This window comes from Nomascus leucogenys, chromosome 14 (assembly GCF_006542625.1).
Source record: "Nomascus leucogenys isolate Asia chromosome 14, Asia_NLE_v1, whole genome shotgun sequence".
Lineage (NCBI taxonomy): Eukaryota > Metazoa > Chordata > Mammalia > Primates > Hylobatidae > Nomascus > Nomascus leucogenys.
The window spans coordinates 21,057,579-21,079,120 of record NC_044394.1 but is presented as its reverse complement, the minus strand read 5'-3'; positions in this window follow the sequence as shown (position 1 = coordinate 21,079,120).

The window sequence follows — 21,542 nt, the reverse complement described above, 5'->3', positions numbered from 1 at the left end:
AAGTTGCATTGAAAGTGGTGCTTCTAGGCCGGGCACAATGGCTCATGCCTATAATTCCAGCACTTTGGGAGGCCAAGGTGGGCAGATCATCTGAGGTCAGGAGTTTGAGACCAGCCTGGCCAACATGGTAAAACCCCACCTCTACCACAAGTATAAAAGTTAGCTGGGCGTGGTGGCAGGCACCTGTAATCCCAGCTACTCGGGAGGCTGAGGGAGGAGAATCGCTTGAACCCAGGAGGCAGAGGTTGCAGTGAGCCAAGATGGTGCCATTGCACTCCAGCCTGGGCAACAGAGCGTGACTCTGTCTCAAAAAAAAAAGGGGGGGTGGAGCCAAGATGGCCAAATAGGAACAGCTCCGGTCTACAGCTCCCAGCGTGAATGACGCAGAAGACGGGTGATTTCTGCATTTCCATCTAAGGTACCAGGTTCATCTCACTAGGGAGTGCCAAACAGTGGGTGCAGGACAGTCGGTGCAGTGCATCCTGCATGAGCTGAAGCAGGGCGAGGCATTGCCTCACTCGGGAAGTGCAAGGCATCAGGGAGTTCCCTTTCCTAGTCAAAGAAAGGGGTAACAGACGGCACCTGGAAAATCGGGTCACTCCCACCCTAATACTGCGCTTTTCCAACGGGCTTGGAAAACAGCACACCAGGAGATTGTGTCCCGCACCTGGCTCAGAGGGTCCTACGCCCACGGAGTCTCACTGATTGCTAGCACAGTCTCACTGATTGCAGATCACACTGCAAGGTGGCAGCGAGACTGGGGGAGGGTCGCCCCCCATTGCCCAGGCTTGCTTAGGTAAACAAAGCAGCCACGAAGCTCGAACTGGGTGGAGCCCACTGCAGCTCAAGGAGGCCTGCCTGCCTCTGTAGACTCCACCTCTGGGGGCAGGGCACAGACAAACAAAAAGTCAGCAGTAACCTCCACAGACTTAAATGTCCCTGTCTGACAGCTTTGAAGAGAGTAGTGGTTCTCCCAGCACGCAGCTGGAGATCTGAGAATGGGCAGACTGCATTCTAAAGTGGGTCCCTGATCCCTGAGCAGCCTAACTGGGAGGCACCCCCCAGTAGGGACAGACTGACACCTCACTCAGCCAGGTACTCCTCTGAGACAAAACTTCCAGAGGAACGATCAGACAGCTAAATTTGTGGTTCACAAAAATCCGCTGTTCTGCAGCCACCACTGCTGACATCCAGCCAAACAGGATCTGGAGTGGACCTCTAGCAAACTCCAACAGACCTGCAGCTGAGGGTCCTGTCTGGTAGAAGGAAAACTAACAAACAGAAAGGACACCCACACCAAAAACCCATCTGTACATCACCATCATCAAAGACCAAAAGTAGAAAAAACTACAAAGATGGGGAGAAAACAGAGCAGAAAACCTGGAAACTCTAAAAAGCAGAGCGCCTCTCCTCCTCCAAAGGAACACAGTTCCTCACCAGCAATGGAACAAGCTGGACAGAGAATTACTTTGATGAGTTGAAAGAAGAAGGTTTCAGACGATCAAGCTACTCCAAGCTACAGGAGGAAATTCAAACCAATGGCAAAGAAGTTAAAAACTTTGAAAAAAAATTAGACGAATGTATAACTACAATAACCAATGCAGAGAAGTGCTTAAAGGAGCTGATGGAGCTGAAAGCCAACTTTCGAGACCTATGTGAAGAATGCAGAAGCCTCAGTAGCCGATGCGATCAACTGGAAGAAAGGGTATCGCTGATGGAAGATGAAATGAATGAAATGAAGCGAGAAGGGAAGTTTAAAGAAAAAATAATAAAAAGAAACAAACAAAGCCTCCAAGAAATACGGGACTATGTGAAAAGACCAAACCTACGTCTGATTGGTGTACCTGAAAATGACGGGGAGAATGGAACCAAGTTGGAAAACACTCTGCAAGCTATTATCCAGGAGAACTTCTCCAATCTAGCAAGTCAGGCCAACATTCAGATTCAGGAAATACAGAGAACGCCACAAAGATACTCCTCAAGAAGAGCAACTCCAAGACACATAATTGTCAGATTCACCAAAGTTGAAATGAAGGAAAAAATGTTAAGGTCGGCTAGAGAGAAAGGTCGGGTTACCCACAAAGGGAAGCCCATCAGACTAACAGCAGATCTCTTGGCAGAAACTCTACAAGCCAGAAGACAGTGGGGGCCAATATTCAACATTCTTAAAGAAAAGAATTTTCAACCCAGAATTTCATATCCAGCCAAAATAAGCTTCATAAGTGAAGGAGAAATAAAATCCTTTACAGACAAGCAAATGCTGAGAGATTTTGTCACCACCAGGCCTGCCCTAAAAGAGCTCCTGAAGGAAGCACTAAACATGGAAAGGAACAACCGGTACCAGCCACTGCAAAAACATGCCAAATTGTAAAGACCATCGAGGCTAGGAAGAAACTGCATCAACTAACGAGCAAAATAACCAGCTAACATCATAATGACAGGATCAACTTCACACATAACAATATTAACATTAAATGTAAATGGGCTAAATGCTCCAATTAAAAGACACAGACTGGCAAATTGGATAAGGAGTCAAGACCCATCAGTGTGCTGTATTCAGGAAACCCATCTCACATGCAAAGACACACATAGACTCAAAATAAAGGGATGGAGGAAGATCTACCAAGCAAATGGAAAACAAAAAAAGGCAGGGGCTGCAATCCTAGTCTCTGATAAAATAGACTTTAAACCAACAAAGATCAAAAGACACAAAGAAGGCCATTACATAATGGTAAAGGGATCAATTCAACAAGAAGAGCTAACTATCCTAAATATATATGCACCCAATACAGGAGCACCCAGATTCTGAAAGCAACTCCTTAGAGACCTACAAAGAGACTTAGACTCCCACACAACAATAATGGGAGATTTTAACACCCCACTGTCAACAGTAGACAGATCAATGAGACAGAAAGATAACAAGGATACCCAGGAATTGAACTCAGCTCTGCACCAAGTGGACCTAATAGACATCTACAGAACTCTCCACCCCAAATCAACAGAATATACATTCTTCTCAGCACCACACCACACCTATTCCAAAATTGACCACATAGTTGGAAGTAAAGCTCTCCTCACCAAATGTAAAAGAATTAAAATTATAACAAACTGTCTCTGAGACCACAGTGCAATCAAACTAGAACTTGGGATTAAGAAACTCACTCAAATTCGCTCAACTACATGGAAACTGAACAACCTGCTCCTGAATGACTACTGGGTACATAACGAAATGAAGGCAGGAATAAAGATGTTCTTTGAAACCAACGAGAACAAAGACATAATATACCAGAATCTCTTGGACACATTCAAAGCAGTGTGTAGAGGGAAATTTATAGCACTAAATGCCCACAAGAGAAAGCAGGAAAGATCCAAAATTGACACCCTAACACCACAATTAAAAGAACTAGAAAAGCAAGAGCAAACACATTCAAAAGCTAGCAGAAGGCAAGAAATAACTAAAATCAGAGCAGAACTGAAGGAAATAGAGACACAAAAAACCCTTCAAAAAATTAATGAATCCAGGAGCTGGTTTTCTGAAAAGATCAACAAAATTGATAGACCACTAGCAAGACTAATAAAGAAGAAAAGAGAGAAGAATCAAATAGACTCAATAAAAAATGATAAAGGGGATATCACCACAAATCCCACAGAAATACAATCTGCCATCAGAGAATACTACAAACACCTCTATGCAAATAAACTAGAAAATCTAGAAGAAATGGATAAATTCCTTGACAAATACACCCTCCCAAGACTAAACCAGAAAGAAGTTGAATCTCTAAATAGACGAATAACAGGCTCTGAAATTGAGGCAATAATCAATAGCTTACCAACCAAAAAGAGTCCAGGACCTGATGGATTCACAGCCGAATTCTACCAGAGGTACAAGGAGGAACTGGTACCATTCCTTCTGAAACTATTCCAATCAACAGAAAAAGAGGGAATCCTCCCTAACACATTTTATGAGGCCAGCATCATCCTGATACCAAAGCCTGGCAGAGACACAACCAAAAAAGAGAATTTCAGACCAATATCCTTGATGAACATTGATGCAAAAATCCTCAATAAAATACTGGCAAACTGAATCCAGCAGCACATCAAAAAGCTTATTCACCATGATCAAGTGGGCTTCATCCCTGGGATGCAAGGCTGGTTCAACATATGCAAATCAATAAATATAATCCAGCATATAAACAGAACCAAAGACAAAAACCACATGATTATTTCAATAGATGCAGAAAAGACCTTTGACAAAATTCAACAACCCTTCATGCTAAAATCTCTCAATAAATTAGGTATTGATGGGACATATCTCAAAATAATAAGAGCTATCTATGACAAACCCACAGCCAATATCATACTGAATGGGCAAAAACTGGAAGCATTCCCTCTGAAAACTGGCACAAGACAGGGATGCCCTCTCTCACCACTCCTATTCAACATAGTGTTGGAAGTTCTGGCCAGGGCAATCAGGCAGGAGAAGGAAATAAAGGGTATTCAGTTAGGAAAAGAGGAAGTCAAATTGTTCCTGTTTGCAGATGACATGACTGTATATCTAGAAAACCCCATCGTCTCAGCCTAAAATCTCCTTAAGCTGATAAGCAACTTCAGCAAAGTCTCAGGATACAAAATCAATGTACAAAAATCACAAGCACTCTTGTACACCAATAACAGACAAACAGAGAGCCAAATCATGAGTGAACTCCCATTCAGAATTGCTTCAAAGAGAATAAAATACCTAGGAATCCAACTTACAAGGGACTTGAAGGACCTCTTCAAGGAGAACTACAAACCACTGCTCAATGAAATAAAAGAGGATACAAACAAATGGAAGAACATTCCATGCTCATGGGTTGGAAGAATCAATATCATGAAAATGGCCATACTGCCCAAGGAAATTTATAGATTCAATGCCATCCCCATCAAGCTACCAATGACTTTCTTCACATAATTGGAAAAAACTACTTTCAAGTTTATGTGGAACCAAAAAAGAGCCCGCATCGCCAAGTCAATCCTAAGCCAAAAAAACAAAGCTGGAGGCATCATGCTACCTGACTTCAAACTATACTACAAGGCTACAGTAACCAAAACAGCATGGTACTGGTATCAAAACAGAGACATAGATCAATGGAACAGAACAGAGCCCTCAGAAATAATGCCGCATACCTACAACTATCTGATCTTTGACAAACCTGACAAAAACAAGCAATGGGAAAAGGATTCCCTATTTAATAAATGGTGCTGGGAAAACTGGCTAGCCATATGTAGAAAGCTGAAACTGGATCCCTTCCTTACACGTTATACAAAAATTAATTCAAGATGGATTAAAGACATGTTAGACCTATAACCATAAAAACCCTAGAAGAACACTTAGGCAATACCGTTTAGGACATAGGCATGGGCAAGGACTTCATGTCTAAAACACCAAAAGCAATGGCAACAAAAGCCAAAATTAACAAATGGGATCTAATTAAACTAAAGAGCTTCTGCACAGCAAAAGAAACTACCATCAGAGTGAATAGGCAACCTACAAAATGGGAGAAAATTTTTGCAACCTACTCATCTGACAAAGGGCTAATATCCAGAATCTACAATGAACTCAAACAAATTTACAAGAAAAAAACAAACAACCCCATCAAAAAGTGGGCAAAGGACATGAACAGACACTTCTCGAAAGAAGACATTTATGCAGCCAAAAAACACATGAAAAAATGCTCCTCATCACTGGCCATCAGAGAAACGCAAATCAAAACCACAATGAGATACCATCTCACACCAGTTAGAATGGCCATCATTAAAAAGTCAGGAAACAACAGGTGCTGGAGAGGATGTGGAGAAATAGGAACACTTTTACACTGTTGGTGGGACTGTAAACTAGTTCAACCATTGTAGAAGTCAGTGTGGCGATTCCTCAAGGATCTAGAACTAGAAATACCATTTGACCCAGCCATCCCATTACTGGGTATATACACAAAGGACTATAAATCATGCTGCTATAAAGACACATGCACACGTATGTTTATTGCGGCACTATTCACAATAGCAAAGACTTGGAACCAACCCAAATGTCCAGCAACGATAGACTGGATTAAGAAAATGTGGCACATATACACCATGGAATACTATGCAGCCATAAAAAATGATGAGTTCATGTCCTTTGTAGGGACATGGATGAAACTGGAAAACATCATTCTCAGTAAATTATCACAAGGACAAAAAACCAAACACCACATGTTCTCACTCATAGTTGGGAATTGAACAATGAGAACACATGGACACAGGAAGGGGAACATCACACTCTGGGGACTGTTGTGGGTGGGGGGAGGGGGGAGGGAGAGCATTAGGAGATATACCTAATGCTAAATGATGAGTTAATGGGTGCAGCAAACCAACATGGCACATGGATACATATGTAACAAACCTGCACATTGTGCACATGTACCCTAAAACTTAAAGTATAATAATAATAATAAAAGAAAAAAAAGTGGTGCTTCTATAAACATGTGAAACTTGCATTTTATATGAATATTTGCATACATGTATACATATTTGCACAATAAAATTTAATCTCTATGAAGAAAAGAATGTTCTGCCTGTCTTGTTCAACACTATATACTCTTGCATCCAGAAAGAAAAGTGTCTAGTATACAATGGACATTCAATAAATATTTATTAATTAAATGAAAACTCAATTATAGATGTTTTGTTCAATTAATATTTTAATTCCTACTAAGTACCAAGCCCTTCCATATTTCTGGTAAACAAGACTGATAAAAGCCCTGCATTAATGAAAATTATAGTTTAGAGGAGGAAAAGCATTAATTAGATAATCATATGCAGAATTTCAAAATTATAATATTTTTAGTAAAACAAGAAACATATGGCTCCATTAGAATAAAAAGTATTCCATCTAGCAGGCAGTCAAATATTTATTCACTGCCTATGATGTGCCAGGCAGTGCTCTAGGCCCAGGAAACAGCAGTAAAGTAGACAAAGAGTGTCCCTGTGCTCAGTGAGTTCACCTTCCTTTGGGATAGAAAAAGAGTATGCATTCTACTCCCCAAAATATATAAAATAAAGTCCTGATGAGTACATTGAAGAAGATAAAACAAAGCAGCAGTTCTCAAATTGAGCATGTGTCGTCATCACCTGAAGAACTGATTAAAGCAGAGATTGTTTTAATTCAGAGTTCTTGATTCAGTAGGTCTAGGGTGGGGCCTGAGTATTTTCATTTTTAGCAAGTTCCCTAGTACTGCTAATAATGCTGGTTTAGGGCCACAAAAGGTACAGCAATAATGATCAAAGCAGGGTATGTATCATATGTACCATCTCATGCATTTATCATTTCTTTATGGTAAGAACATCAATAAAAATTGCATAAAAGAAATCACATAGTATCAAAATAATTTAACAACTCATCAGCTATAATCTTGACTATATTATTCATTAATTTTGATGAAATAAAAATATTGGAAACAAACAAAAAAGAATCAGAGCAATAGAGTAATATGGTGGCAGGTCATGGGTGGAGGCAGGTCATGGGTGGCAGGTCATGGCCTCTCTGAGCAGGTAATATTTCACCTGAGGCCTGGATAGCGAAAGGAGTTAACCATCAAAGCTGTGAGGGGAAAGCATTTCATGCTGGGGAAACAATGATTGCAAAGGCCTTGATGTGAGAATGAATTAATTTGTCATGAGTTCATTTGTATTTCCTGGAGAAATCCAGCAGTGGATGCAGGGCAGACTGGAAGGAGATCAAGATGGAAAGCAAAGCAAGGGCCAGGCCGTGCAATACCTTGACAGCCATGTTGAAGATTTTGATCTTCATTCTATAAGCACTGGGAAGCCAGTGACAGGTATTAAGTGGAGATAAGATGCGATTAGATTTACATTTTGAAAAGCTAGAGAATGGAGAAGGATTGGAGATGAAAAAGGGGCCAGTGTGAAATGGTAGAATAGCTAAGAGGCTAAAGTCTTAGTATAGGTGGGATAAGATAGTGAGTTAAATTAGTATGATGGTGCTGGAAGTGAAGAGAAGGATATCAGGTGATATTTAGGAGATAAATGTCAAACTACTTGATTAAAAGTTGGACCTGGGTAAGAGGTGGATAAGGAAAAAGGTAATGTTATATGTAATTTCCATATTTCTGGATTCCATAACCTAAAGGATGGTGGTACCATTCACTGAAGCAGGAGAGATTAGATTAAAAGAGGACTAAATTTGGTAGAGTTGTTTGAAGGGAGAATTATTGTTTGTGTATGCGACTTTGCTTTAGTTTTGCTTTTATGTCTGTTTGTTTGTTTGTTTTGAGGAGATAAGGGCTGAGAAGATGGGCTCTCGTGACTTTACTTTGGGATATTTTTAATTAGAGGTGCCCTTGCTGAGACATGCAAGTACGGAAGCCAAGTAAGAAGTTAGTTACTTCTTACTTGTAACTTGAGTTACAAGTAGCTCAGTAGAAAAAGGTCTAAATTGGAGATCGAAATGCATTTAATCCTTTTTTTTTTTCAGTTGGTCACTGAGTCCACAAGACTGAATGAGATCATATAGAGAAAGTGGGAAGAAGACCTCAGATTGAACATGGAGAAACAACATTTAGTGGAGAGAAAGAAAAGAATAAACTGTCAAAGGAGATATAGAACAAAAAGGAAAACCAAGTATTTTTTGCACAGTGGAAGGCAAGAGGAGAGAGTATTTTAATAGAGAGTGATCAATTTGTATTCCTACTGAGAAACCAAGTAAGATCAACACTGAAAAATGTACATCAAGTGATTTATATGAATATGTTCTATACACAAAAAACAAATAATTATTTTAAACTCAAATTAATAAATCACGTAACACAAAATTTTAAAAAAGCAACAAATGGTCTTTCTAAATCGTAGATTGCAATCTACTTTTTGTCACCCTCATAGTACCTACAGGGTCCCCCACAGAGTATTCAATAAATACACACTGCCTTGAATGAAAAGTGTACAACAGCTTAAGTCTTAACCAACTTATGACTCCTCTTCTATCCTTCACTATGCCTATATATTCTAAGTTGATGAGCAAAATCACAGCATTTAATTGCTACATTATTGTTCACTTTGGTATTTTACCAAATTCAACCATGCTTTATTTAGCTCTTTTAAAACTCATCTATGTCTCTCTGCTTCCTCTTTCTTCTCCTCATCATTTCCTCCCCTTTCTCTTTTTTTCTCCTTCTAGTCTTTTATTATAATCATTCTCTGCCTTATGGAGCAACCTCACCACATTGATTCTATTTGCTATTTCAATGGTAGGAGCACTAATAGTTCTCCATATTTCCCAGCTGATTCCAGTTGCTCCACTCAGGCCGTCACTAAGGAAATTACTCCTCATTCATTACAATTTATCATATTGATATGGTTTTAAGTTCAGGTTATTTTAAAATCATATATGCTAAATAAGTATATGACATAAACTGGTAACAATTTTCTCCACAGCCCCCAAAGGACACTAGTGTATCCCCACGTCTGTGAGTAGCCCATCCTTCAGTTGTTGAAGTGGTCTCTGCACACTTCTCTCCACCGCTCCTTTGCATGGCATTTGAAAACCACACTCTCTATCCTGTCCCCCCGACCCCCTTAATTACTTTCTTAGTGCATTATGCATCAAATTAGTCATCATTGTTGGCATGTATATGTTTTCTTTTGAGACATGTCTTTTCATGTTATTTGCCCAGTTTTAATGAAGTGGTTTTTTGTTTATTGATTATAGATTCTGGATAAGTTTATTCTAGATTCTGGATATTAGATCTTTGTTGGATGCGTAGTTTGTGAATATTTCCTTCTATATGGTAGGTTGTTAACTCTGTTAACAGTTTCTCTTGCTGTGCAGAAGCGCTTTGGTTTAACTGGGTCCCACTTAATCAGTTTTTGTTTGGCTGCAATCGCTTTTCAGGACTTAGCCATAAATTATTTGCCAAGGCCAAAATTGAGAAGGGTATTTTTAGGTCTTCTCCCAGGATTTTTATGTTTTGAAGACTTACATTTAAGTCTTTAATCCATCTTGAGTTAATTTTTGTATACAGTCATGGGTAGGGGTCCAGTTTCATTCTTCTCCATATGGATAGCCAGTCATCCCAGCACTGTCTTTTTGCCACTACTTATTTTAGTTGAGTCTGTCAAAAATTAAGTGATTGTAGGCATACCGCTTTATTTCTGGGATCTCTATTCTGTTTCATTGGTTATGTGTCTGTTTTGTATGAGTACCCTGCTGTTTTTGTTATTGCAGCCTTTTAGTACAGTTTGAAGTTGGGTTATGTGATGCCTCCAGCTGTGTTCTTTCTGCTTAGGATTGTTTTGGCTATGGGGCTCTCTTTTGGTTCCATGTTAAATTTACAATTTTTTAAATTTAGAATTTTTTGTCTAATTCTGTGAAAAATGATGTTGGTAGTTTGATAGGAATACCACTGAATCTGTAAATTGCTTTGGGCAGTATGAATATTTTAACATTGATTCTTCCAATCCATAAGCATGGGATGGTTTTCCATTTCTTTTTGCTGTTTCTGATGTCTTCCAGCAGTGTTTTATAGCTGTTATACATGTCTTTCACCTCCTTGGCTAGATGTATTCCACACTTTTTGTGTGTCTGTGGCTATTGTAAATGGGATTGTGTTCTTGATTTGGCTCTCCCTTGTATTTTATTGGTGTATAGAAATGCTACTCATTTTTGTACATTGATTTTGTATCCTGAAACTTTACTGAAGTTGTTTATCAGTTCTAGGAGCCTTTTGGCAGAGTCTTTAGAGTTTTCTAGGTATATAATCATATCATCGGTAAAGACACACAGTTTGACTTCTTCTTTTCACATTTGGATTTCTTTTCATTCTTCTTCTTGCCTGATTGTTCTCACTAGGATTTCCATTATGATGTTTAATAGTAGTGGTGAGAGCAGGCATAGTCTTCTTCCAGTTCCCAAAGGGAATTGTTCCCGCTTTTGCCCATTCAATATGATGTTGGCTATGGGTTTGCCGTAGATGGCTCTAATTATTTTGAGGTATGTTCCTTCAATGCCTACTTTATTGAGAGTTTTTATCAAAAGGATGTTGGATTTTATTGAAAACCTTCCCTGCATTTTTGAGATGATCATATGGTTTTGGTTTTTAATTCTGTTTATGTGATGAATCACATTTATTGATTTGCATGTTTGGAACTCATCTTGCATCCATGGAATGAAGCCTATTTGATCATGATGAATTAACTTTTTGATATACTGCTGGATTTGGTTTACTAGTATTTTGTTCAGGATTTTTGCATCTATTTTCATCTGGGATATTGGCATGAATTTTCTCTTTTTGTTGTGTCTCTGCCAGATTTTGGTATCAAGATGATACTGGATTTATAGAATGAGTTAGGGTGGAGACTCTTATCCTCAATTTCTGGGAATATTTTCAGTAGGATTGGTAACAGTTCTTCTTTTTACATCTGGTAGAATTTGGCTGTGAAACCATCTGGTCTAGAGCTTTTTATGATTGGTAGTTTTCCTTTATTACTGATTCAATTTCAAAACTCATTATTGGTCTTTTCATGTTTTCACTTTCCTCCTAGTTCAATCTTGAGAGGATGTGTGTTTCCAGGAATTTATCCATTTCCTCTAGATTTTCTAATTTGTGTGCATAGAAATAGTCATAATAGTCTTTCAGTTTCTTTTTATTTCTGGGAGATCAGTAGTAATGTCATCTCTGATTGTGCTTATTTGGATGTTCTTTTTTTCTTCGTTAATCTAGCTAGTAGTCTATCAATTTTGTTTACTCTTTAAAAGAAACAGCTGTTGGTTTCATTATCTTTTGTACAGAATTTTGCAACTTAATTTTGTTCTGTTCTTCTCTGACTTTAGTCGTTTCTTTTCTTCTGCTAGTTTGGGGGCTGATTTGTTCTTTGATTTCTAGTTCTGCTAGGTATGATGTTAGATTGTTAATTTGATACCTTTGTAGCATATTGATGTATGTGTTTATCACTATAAACTTTCCTTCTAACCCTGCTTTAGCTGCATCTCAAAGATTTTGGTATACTGTTTCATTTTCATTAATTTCAAATATTTTTTTTTATTTGTGCCATAATTTCATTGTTTACCCAAGAGTCATTTAGGAGTAAGTTGTTTCATTTCCATGTACTTATATTATTTTGACAGATCTTCTTGGTATTGATTTCTGTGTTTATCCCACTGTGGTCCAAGAGAGTGCTTGATATTTTTTGATTTTTTAAAATTGAGACTTGCTTTATGACTTAGCATATAGTTGATCTTAGAATATGTTCTGTGTACAGATGAGAAGAATATATGTTCCATGGTGGTTACGTGTTCTTACGTATCTATTAGTTTCAATTGGTCAAGTGTTTAGTTTAAGTACAGAATTTCTTTGTTAGTTTTCTGCCTTGATGATCTGTCTTACACTGTCAGTAGGGTGTTGAAGCCTCCCACTATTATTGTGCCACTGTCTAAGTCTTTTCATAGGTCAAGAAAAACTTGTTTTATGACTCTAAGAGCTCCATTCACGGGAGTGTATGTATTTAGGTTAGTTGTGTCTTCTTGTTAAATTGAACTCTTTCTCATTACATAATTCCTTTCTTTGTCTTTCTTGATTGTTGGTTTAAAGTCTATTTTATCTTATATAATAATAACAACTTCTGATCTTTTTTCTTTTCCATTTGCATAGGTCTTTCTCCATCACTTTACTTCGAGCCTATGGGTGCTGTTACATGTGCTATAAGTCTCTTGAAGACAGCAGCTGTGTCTTGTCTTTATATCCATCTTGCCAGTCTATGTTTTTCAGTGGGGTATTTAGACCGTTTACATTGAATGATAGTATTGATATGTGAGATTTTGATCCTGAAATCACGTTAGATGGTTATTTTGTAGACTTGGTTAGTTGTTTTATAGTGTTTGTGGGCTTAACTCTGTTTTTGTAGTAGCAGATATCTTTCTCTCATTTCCATGTTTAGCACCCCCTTAAGGCCCCCTTGTAAGGCTGGTCTAGTGGTAATACATTTCCTTAGCATTTGCTTGTCTGAAAAGAATTGTATTTCTCCTATGCTTATGAAGCTTAGTTTGATGGTATGTGAAATTCTTGGTTGGAATATTTTTTCTTTAAATACACTGAAAATAGGTCCCCAATCTCTTCTGCCTTGTAAGGTTTCTGCTGAAAGGTCTGCTGCTAGGGCGATAGGGATCCCTTTTTAAGTTACCTGACCCTTCTCTCCAGCTACCATTAAGATTTTTTTTTCTTTCACATTGACCTTGGTGAATCTGATCACTATGTGGCTTTTCAATGGTCATCTTGTTTAGTATCATGTAAGGGTTATCTGTATTTCTTGAACTTGCATGCCAATGCCTCTAGCAAGATTACGGAAATTTCCATGGACTATATCCTCAAATATATTTTCTAGTTGCTTACTCTCTTTCTCTCTCAAGAATGCCAGTGAGTCATAGGTTCGGTCTCTACATAATCCCTTATTTGATGAATGTTTTGTTCATTTTTTAATCTTTCTGTATTTTATCTGACTGGGTTGAAGAACTAGTCTTCAAGTTCTGAGATTCTTTTCTCAGCGTGGTCTATTTTGTTGTTAATGTTTCTGATTGTATTATAAAAATTGTATGGTGAATTTTTCAATTCCAGAAGTTCAGTTTGGTTCTTCCCTAAAGTGGTTATTTCGTCTTTTAACTCTTGGATGCTTTTATTGGATTCTCTGGATTCCTGGATTGGGTTTCAACTTTCTCCTGAATCTTGATGAGCTTTCTTGCTATCCAAATTCTGAATTCTATGTCTGTCATTTCAGTCATTTCAATCTGGTTAAGAACCATTGTTGGAGAGCTGGTGCACTTGTTTGGAGGTAAGGGAACACTCTGAGTTTTTGAATTGCCAGAGTTCTTGCACTGATTCTTTTACATCTGAGAGGGAGATTTATTGATAGTTGGGTAGTTGGTGTAAATGAATGGAGTAGGAGACCAAGGAGATTAGTTGAAGCAATGAAAAGGATTAGAGAGATCAATATAAGGGATCAGGTTTGCCCTTTAATATTATGGATTATTATTATTTGCTTTAGTACAAGTTGGATTAGCCACTGTTGAATGGATTGGTGTTTCCTTGTATTTTGGGAATTGCTATCAGTCGGATGAGGCTTTTGGGTTTATATTCTTTATTTCCTGTGGATTTAACTGTGCTGTAAGTTGAGTATAGTCAATTGGCTTCCTTCTGGATACTTTCAGAGGGCCATACCTCTGTACAGGATTTTCATTTGTAACTAGATTCTTGCACTGGATTTCATCAGCAACGCATACTGACAGAATATATTTGGTGTTGTGTAATTTGGGCTGCAACCCAGTAAATGACACTTAAAAGTACTGGCTGGCAGATAGGCTGTTACTTAGCTGGGCAGCTCTTTTGTATTTCAAAGTGTTTCCAGCAGTGTTCTATGGTGTAGGGAGGGGAGAGAGATAAACCCCTCACCAAGTACACTTCCAGGCCTTAGGAGAGCCCCCTCTGATCACTGATGCTGTGCCTGCATTTCCTTTGTTAAGTGTCCTGGGCCATGGGTTTTGCTTGGGCAGAGGTCATAGTGGATAGACAGTACACACCTTTCCTGGACTAGGCTTGCAGAGGGAAGCACAAGTCACTCCCATGCCAACGTATGAACCTGATGGTCTCACCCTTCTAAGTGTTTTAAGGGTGGGGGCTTCTCCCCTACTCAAGCATGGGCCACGGATCTCAGCTGTGCACTCCCAGGCTGTGCACTGCAACTGTGGGGCACAGGAATCTGGCCTGTGGCTCTAGCCTATGGCCTCTTGGGGTCAGGCACTGGCTATGCTGGGGGATCCAAAATGCCCCCAGGCCACCAGGGTAGCACTCAGGCTGGGCAGCAAAGGTTGTACTATGCATACGCTCCTGTAGTAGCAGCCAGGCAGGGACCATGGGAGGAGACGGCAGGCAAGGGAGTCTGCAGAACAGATGGACTCCAATCCCATGGGAAAGATGGCCCTGCTCTCTTTTGGCCAGTGGTCAGCTGGGAGTAGAGCTACTCAAAGGAAGATGGGGAACATTGGGGGATGATGCCTATGGCCGTGTTCCACTGCAGCTGCCCCACACGCAAAACCCCCTGGGTTTCACACGGGGTGGATCTCTGTCTTTCCCTAATCTCTAGACAGATCTCCCTGCCAATTCAAATGCCTATGAGGGTCGTTGGATCTCTTACAGCTAGAATCCCAGAGGTCCACAGAGAGAGTGGGCTGCCCTGCCATCACTTCACACACCCCCTCCCTAGAAGCAGTTCAGGGCCAGGAACTAGTTCTGGCACTCAGCAACCCCATGCAGGGTTCCAGGCTTCCTCCTTCTTCAGCTTTGCAATCTGCATCACCTCTTATCAACTCGTGGTGTTTTCTCTCTAAAGATCTGTTTGAAATATGTTGGTTTCCTTGATATTTAGGTGCCTCTCGGTGGTGTTGCTTCCTGGGTGCTTCTAGTCAGCCATCTTGTCTCCCTCTTGAGAAGTTTCTTTTAAAATGGTAACACAGAAAGACATAATCAGTTTCCTGCTCCGTGAATGAGAATATCCAGTGAACATTTTATCATAAACAGTAAGAGTCAATGCCCAAAGCACATCTGTCTCTTAAGAGAAAAGTCATAGACAAATCACTGGACAAATTTGAATTTTTTTTTTATTATTATACTTTAGGTTTTAGGGTACATGTGCACAATGTGCAGGTTTGTTACATATGTATCCATGTGCCATGTTGGTTTGCTGCACCCATTAACTCGTCTTTTAGCATTAGGTATATCTCCTAATGCTGTCCCTCCCCCCTCCCCCCCACCGCACAACAGTCCCCAGAGTGTGATGTTCCCCTTCCTGTGTCCATGAGTTCTCATTGTTCAATTCCCACCTATGAGTGAGAACATGCGGTGTTTGGTTTTTTGTCCTTGCGGTAGTTTACTGAGAATGATGTTTTCCAGTTTCATCCATGTCTGTACAAAAGACATGAACTCATCATTTTTTATGGCTGCATAGTATTCCATGGTGTATATGTGCCACATTTTCTTAATCCAGTCTATCATTGTTGGACATTTGGGTTGGTTCCAACTCTTTGCTATTGTGAATAGTGCCACAATAAACATACGTGTGCATGTGTCTTTATAGCAGCACGATTTATAGTCCTTTGGGTATATACCCAGTAATGGGATGGCTGGGTCAAATGGTATTTCTAGTTCTAGATCCCTGAGGAATCGCCACACTGACTTCCACAATGCTTGAACTAGTTTACAGTCCCACCAACAGTGTAAAAGTGTTCCTCTTTCTCCACATCCTCTCCAACACCTGTTGTTTCCTGACTTTTTAATGATGGCCATTCTAACTGGTGTGAGATGGTATCTCATTGTGGTTTTGATTTGCATTTCTCTGATGGCCAGTGATGAGGAGCATTTTTTCATGTGTTTTTTGGCTGCATAAATGTCTTCTTTTGAGAAGTGTCTGTTCATATCCTTCGCCCACTTTTTGATGGGGTTGTTGTTTTTTTCTTGTAAATTTGTTTGAGTTCATTGTAGATTCTGGATATTGGCCCTTTGTCAGACGAGTAGGTTGCAAAAATTTTCTCCCATTCTGTAGGTTGCCTGTTCACTCTGATGGTAGTTTCTTTTGCTGTGCAGAAGCTCTTTAGTTTAATTAGATCCCATTTGTCAATTTTGGCTTTTGTTGCCATTGCTTTTGGTGTTTTAGACATGAAGTCCTTGCCCATGCCTATGTCCTGAATGGTATTGCCTAGGTTTTCTTGTAGGATTTTAATGGTTTTAGGTGTAACATGTAAGTCTTTAATCCATCTTGAATTAATTTTTGTATAAGGTGTAAGGAAGGGATCCAGTTTCAGCTTTCTACATATGGCTAGCCAGTTTTCCCAGCACCATTTATTAAATAGGGAATCCTTTCCCCATTTCTTGTTTTTGTCAGGTTTGTCAAAGATCAGATAGTTGTAGATATGCGGCATCATTTCTGAGGGCTCTGTTTTGTTCCATTGATCTATGTCTCTGTTTTGGTACCAGTACCATGCTGTTTTGGTTACTGTAGCCTTGTAGTATAGTTTGAAGTCAGGTAGCGTGATGCCTCCAGCTTTGTTCTTTTGGCTTAGGATTGACTTGGCGATGCAGCACATCAAAAAGCTTATACACTGTGATCAAGTGGGCTTCATCCCTGGGATGCAAGGCTGGTTCAACATACGCAAATCAATAAATGTAATCCAGCATATAAACAGAACCAAAGACACAACCCACATGATTATCTCAATAGATGCAGAAAAGACCTTTGACAAAATTCAACAACCCTTCATGCTAAAAACTCTCAATAAATTAGGTATTGATGGGACGTATCTCAAAATAATAAGAGCTACCTATGACAAACCCACAGCCAATATCATACTGAATGGGCAAAAACTGGAAGCATTCCCTTTGAAAACTGGCACAAGACAGGGATGCCCTCTGTCACCCCTCCTATTCAACATAGTGCTGGAAGTTCTGGCCAGAGCAATCAGGCAGGAGAAGGAAATAAAGGGTATTCAATTAGGAAAAGAGGAAGTCAAATTGTCCCTGTTTGCAGATGACATGATTGTATATCTAGAAAACCCCATCATCTCAGCCCAAAATCTCCTTAAGCTGATTAGCAACTTCAGCAAAGTCTCAGGATACAAAATCAATGTACAAAAATCACAAGCATTCTTGTACACCAATCACAGGCAAACAGAGAGCCAAATCATGAGTGAACTCCCGTTCACAATTGTTTCAAAGAGGATAAAATACCTAGGAATCCAACTTACAAGGGATGTGAAGGACCTTTTCAAGGAGAACTACAAACCACTGCTCAATGAAATAAAAGAGGATACAAACAAATGGAAGAACATTCCATGCTCATGGGTTGGAAGAATCAATATCGTGAAAATGGCCATACTGCCCAAAGTAATTTATAGATTCAATGCCATCCCCATCAAGCTACCAATGACTTTCTTCACAGAATTGGAAAAAACTACTTTCAAGTTCATATGGAACCAAAAAAGAGCCCGCATCGCCAAATTTGAAATTTTAAAGGTAATAATTTTACATTATAATTGTTGTTCCTTTTTCCTTTAATCCAAAATCCAAACTGGTTTTTGTTTTCAGTTCATTATCTCCAATCAACGTAAAGGCAAATGTCTCAGCATCAACTTTGGAATTAAACAGAGCCTTTCTTCAAATGATGTTCTGGGTGTATGATTTTTAAACTCTAATCTATGCCCCCTCTTCTCTTGTACTTGCAAGAATCCTTTCCCCAAGAAAATCAACAGATAATAAAAGTGTATGACTATAGCTCTGAAGAGCCGAGTCTTTGAAATAGTTTAGACTTGTTTCATCTCTGTTAGAGGGGAGTGATTGTTAATATTGTGTCAACTTGACCAGCCTAAAGGATGCCCAGATAGCTGATAAAACATTATTTCTCAGTATGCTTGCAAGAGTGTTTCCAAAACAATTAGCATTTGAATTAGTAGAACGAATGTAGAAGATATTTCGTCACCAAAGTGGGTGGGTGTCATCCAATCCATTGAGGGCCTGAAAAAGCCAGAAAGATGTAAGAAGGGCAATTTTTCTTCCTGAACTAGGACAGATACCTTCTTCAGCCCTTGGATATCAGAGCTTCTGGTTCTCAGACCTTTTGGGAGTAGAATGCTATGGTTTGTGTTCTCCCAAAATTTGTATGTTGAAATCCTAAGCCCCAAGATAATGCTATTAGGAGGAGGGGGCCTTTGGGAAGTGATTAGGTCATAAAGGTGGAGCCCTCATAAGTACAATTAGTGCCCTTATAAAACATGCCTCAGAGATCTATCTCAAACTTCCACTGCATGAGGATACACTAAAATATCCCATCTATGAAATAGAGAGCAGCTTTCATGAGATACCAAATCTGCCAGCACCTTAATCTTGGACTTCCTAGCCTCCATAATGAGCATTACCACCTGAGCTCCTCCTTTTGTTAGATTAGCAGTGGCATTAGATTCTCACAGGACTATAAGCCCTATTGCGAACTGTGCATGCAAGGGATCTAGGTTGCACCCTCCTTATGATAATTTAATTCCTGATGATCTGAAGTAGAATAGTTTCATCCCAAAACCATCCCCCACTGATCCCCACCCTCCTTGCATGGGAAAATTGTCTTCTAGGAAACCAGTCCCTAGTGCCAAAATGGTTGGGGACTGCTGGTTTAAAAGCTACCCAATTTATGGAATTCTGTTAGAGCAGCCTGAACAGACTAAGACAAGGTGTAAAGAGGTGGAGGCTGGGAGCCCTGCCACCTGCCCAATGCCATGTGTTGAGGTCAAAGCTCCAGGATGAGCCCTTGCCTCTGAAGCTCTTTGTCTCCCCTGGATTATGGGCCATAGTTAATGGTATCTCTTATCCTTATATCACACATGGCTAGAAGCAAGGACTTTACAGTAATTAGTGTTTTACACAAAGACATAGTCCAGAAAAATTAGAGTGTCCTGAACAAAAATTAGTAGATTCCCCCCAAAAGAGAAACAGGCCAGTGGCTCACTGCTAGGCCCAGCTTCCCAGGCCTACTCTTTGTGTTCTTTCGACAGTTCATCCCATTCACCAGAGCTTCTAAAGGGTAAGAAAAGGATATATAATTACTGCCTGTTGACCTCAAATTATCACAGTTAGACTGTGAACAGATTAAAAAAAATAGCATCCAGTCTAATGCAATCCAGTGTGAAGTGGGAGAAAGAACGTGGACTTCAGAGTCACATGGACCTAGTTCCAAATCCTAGCTCTGCTACTTCCTGTTGCCTTTAATTTTAGGTACACCCATTGAGCATCATAAGTCTGTTTCCAACATATAAAATTGGATCTAAGATATCTAGATTTTCTAAGATATGTTATGGACACACACTCAATGTTAGCAGCCTAAACCCATAGCCAGGCTGTCTTATAATCCTAGCACAACTCTGTGTCCGTCTATATACATGAGTGTTTTCATACACACCCAAACATATCAACCACATGTGATATCAACCACTTGATCTTAAGCCCTGCAGATCACAAATCATCAATGTATATTCATCATAAGCACAAGCCCACAGATGTGAAGCAGTAAAGTTCACATTCTCTTTATACAGTACAAATACTCTTCATTAATATAGCAGGCCCATAAAGATAATGGCAATTGGGCAATATATGCTTTACTTGTAGACCATTGATAGATCTCTTTAAATTAATAGTATTTTCTACCAAACACCAAAGACAGAAACAAAACTCGTCAGGCTGAGTTGAGCCCCTACCTTGAATTCCTCCTCTGTATTCTTCCTTATCAATGGAGATCCTGGTAAGTTGAGAGATTCTGTCAGGAGGTAGTTCATGTGGGAAATCCCTGGGCTACTGGGTCACAGCAGTAAGTCACCGATCTCAGCTACTGGAGAGTCTAGTGGCAATGGCAAGAGTGATGCTACCCACCTGGGGCCACTGAGTTGGTGGCCAAATATTATTCATATATGTGAATGGTGCCCTGGCCCAGCTCTTTGAACATGAACCATTATGGAGTATGTTTGTGTATTTGCAGGTTGACTGTTCTTGTGGGGTTAGGTTGCTTGGCTGCCAGTAGCCTCACTGACATCTCTCTGAAACATTCTAATCATATTATCAAATAATCATATTGCCCTTACAGGTTAAAACAGAGGCAATACAGTTCCAGACACAGATCAATATAATTTTACAAAGTTTGTGCTGGGGTGCAAAGGGTGACAGAGATTGCCACATGAAATCTGAACAAGTTGTGTTTACTATTAGTGTGTGCCATGTTGCTCTTGTATATCACTCAGAAGCAAATGTGGCCAGCAGGTAATCCTTCACATTCCCATGAAACAAGCCAGCCAATGAAGAAGTTCAGGCACCTCATACACCAGAAGCTTCTGTTAGAGTCAGCTCTGCCCTTATACCAGATGTGCCTTTTTGGTCTGAGATGGCACCACTGAAGGCACTGATTCCTGTCCTGGTGTCTTCCTTTCAAACCTGTAATTGGTCAGGTTATACCCTGATGGGGTGCTGTATCTGACAGCCCTTTCTACCTTCAATCTGACCCTATGCCAGAATTCTGCCTCACATTTCTCTGTAACAAACAATGATTCTGGTTGTTTGGCCCTGGCCTGATGGTAAGATGGTTTGACCCTCCTAGGAAGATGATGCAAACCAACATTTCTTAATACGTGATCCATGGATTATTGTGTGTGTGTGTTTGTGTGTGTCTGTGTGTGTGTGTAAATCGCCAAGTTGGAGACGCTGGCCAGAAATAAAATGTGGAATCAGTCTGCCCTGGCAAAGTTGTCATGTTTCCCCGCAATACTCAATAGCCCTTCCTAAAAAAGCAAGTACATCAGTACCTGGGTGAGGGAGAGAGAGAGGTGGGAAAAAAACAAAAGGCAGGGAGAGAAAAGGAAGGAGATGAGAAGTTCCATGAGGTTTCTTCAAAAGCAAATGCTGTTCAAAGTCTGTGTTGCTTAACTAAAAAGTCCTAATGGA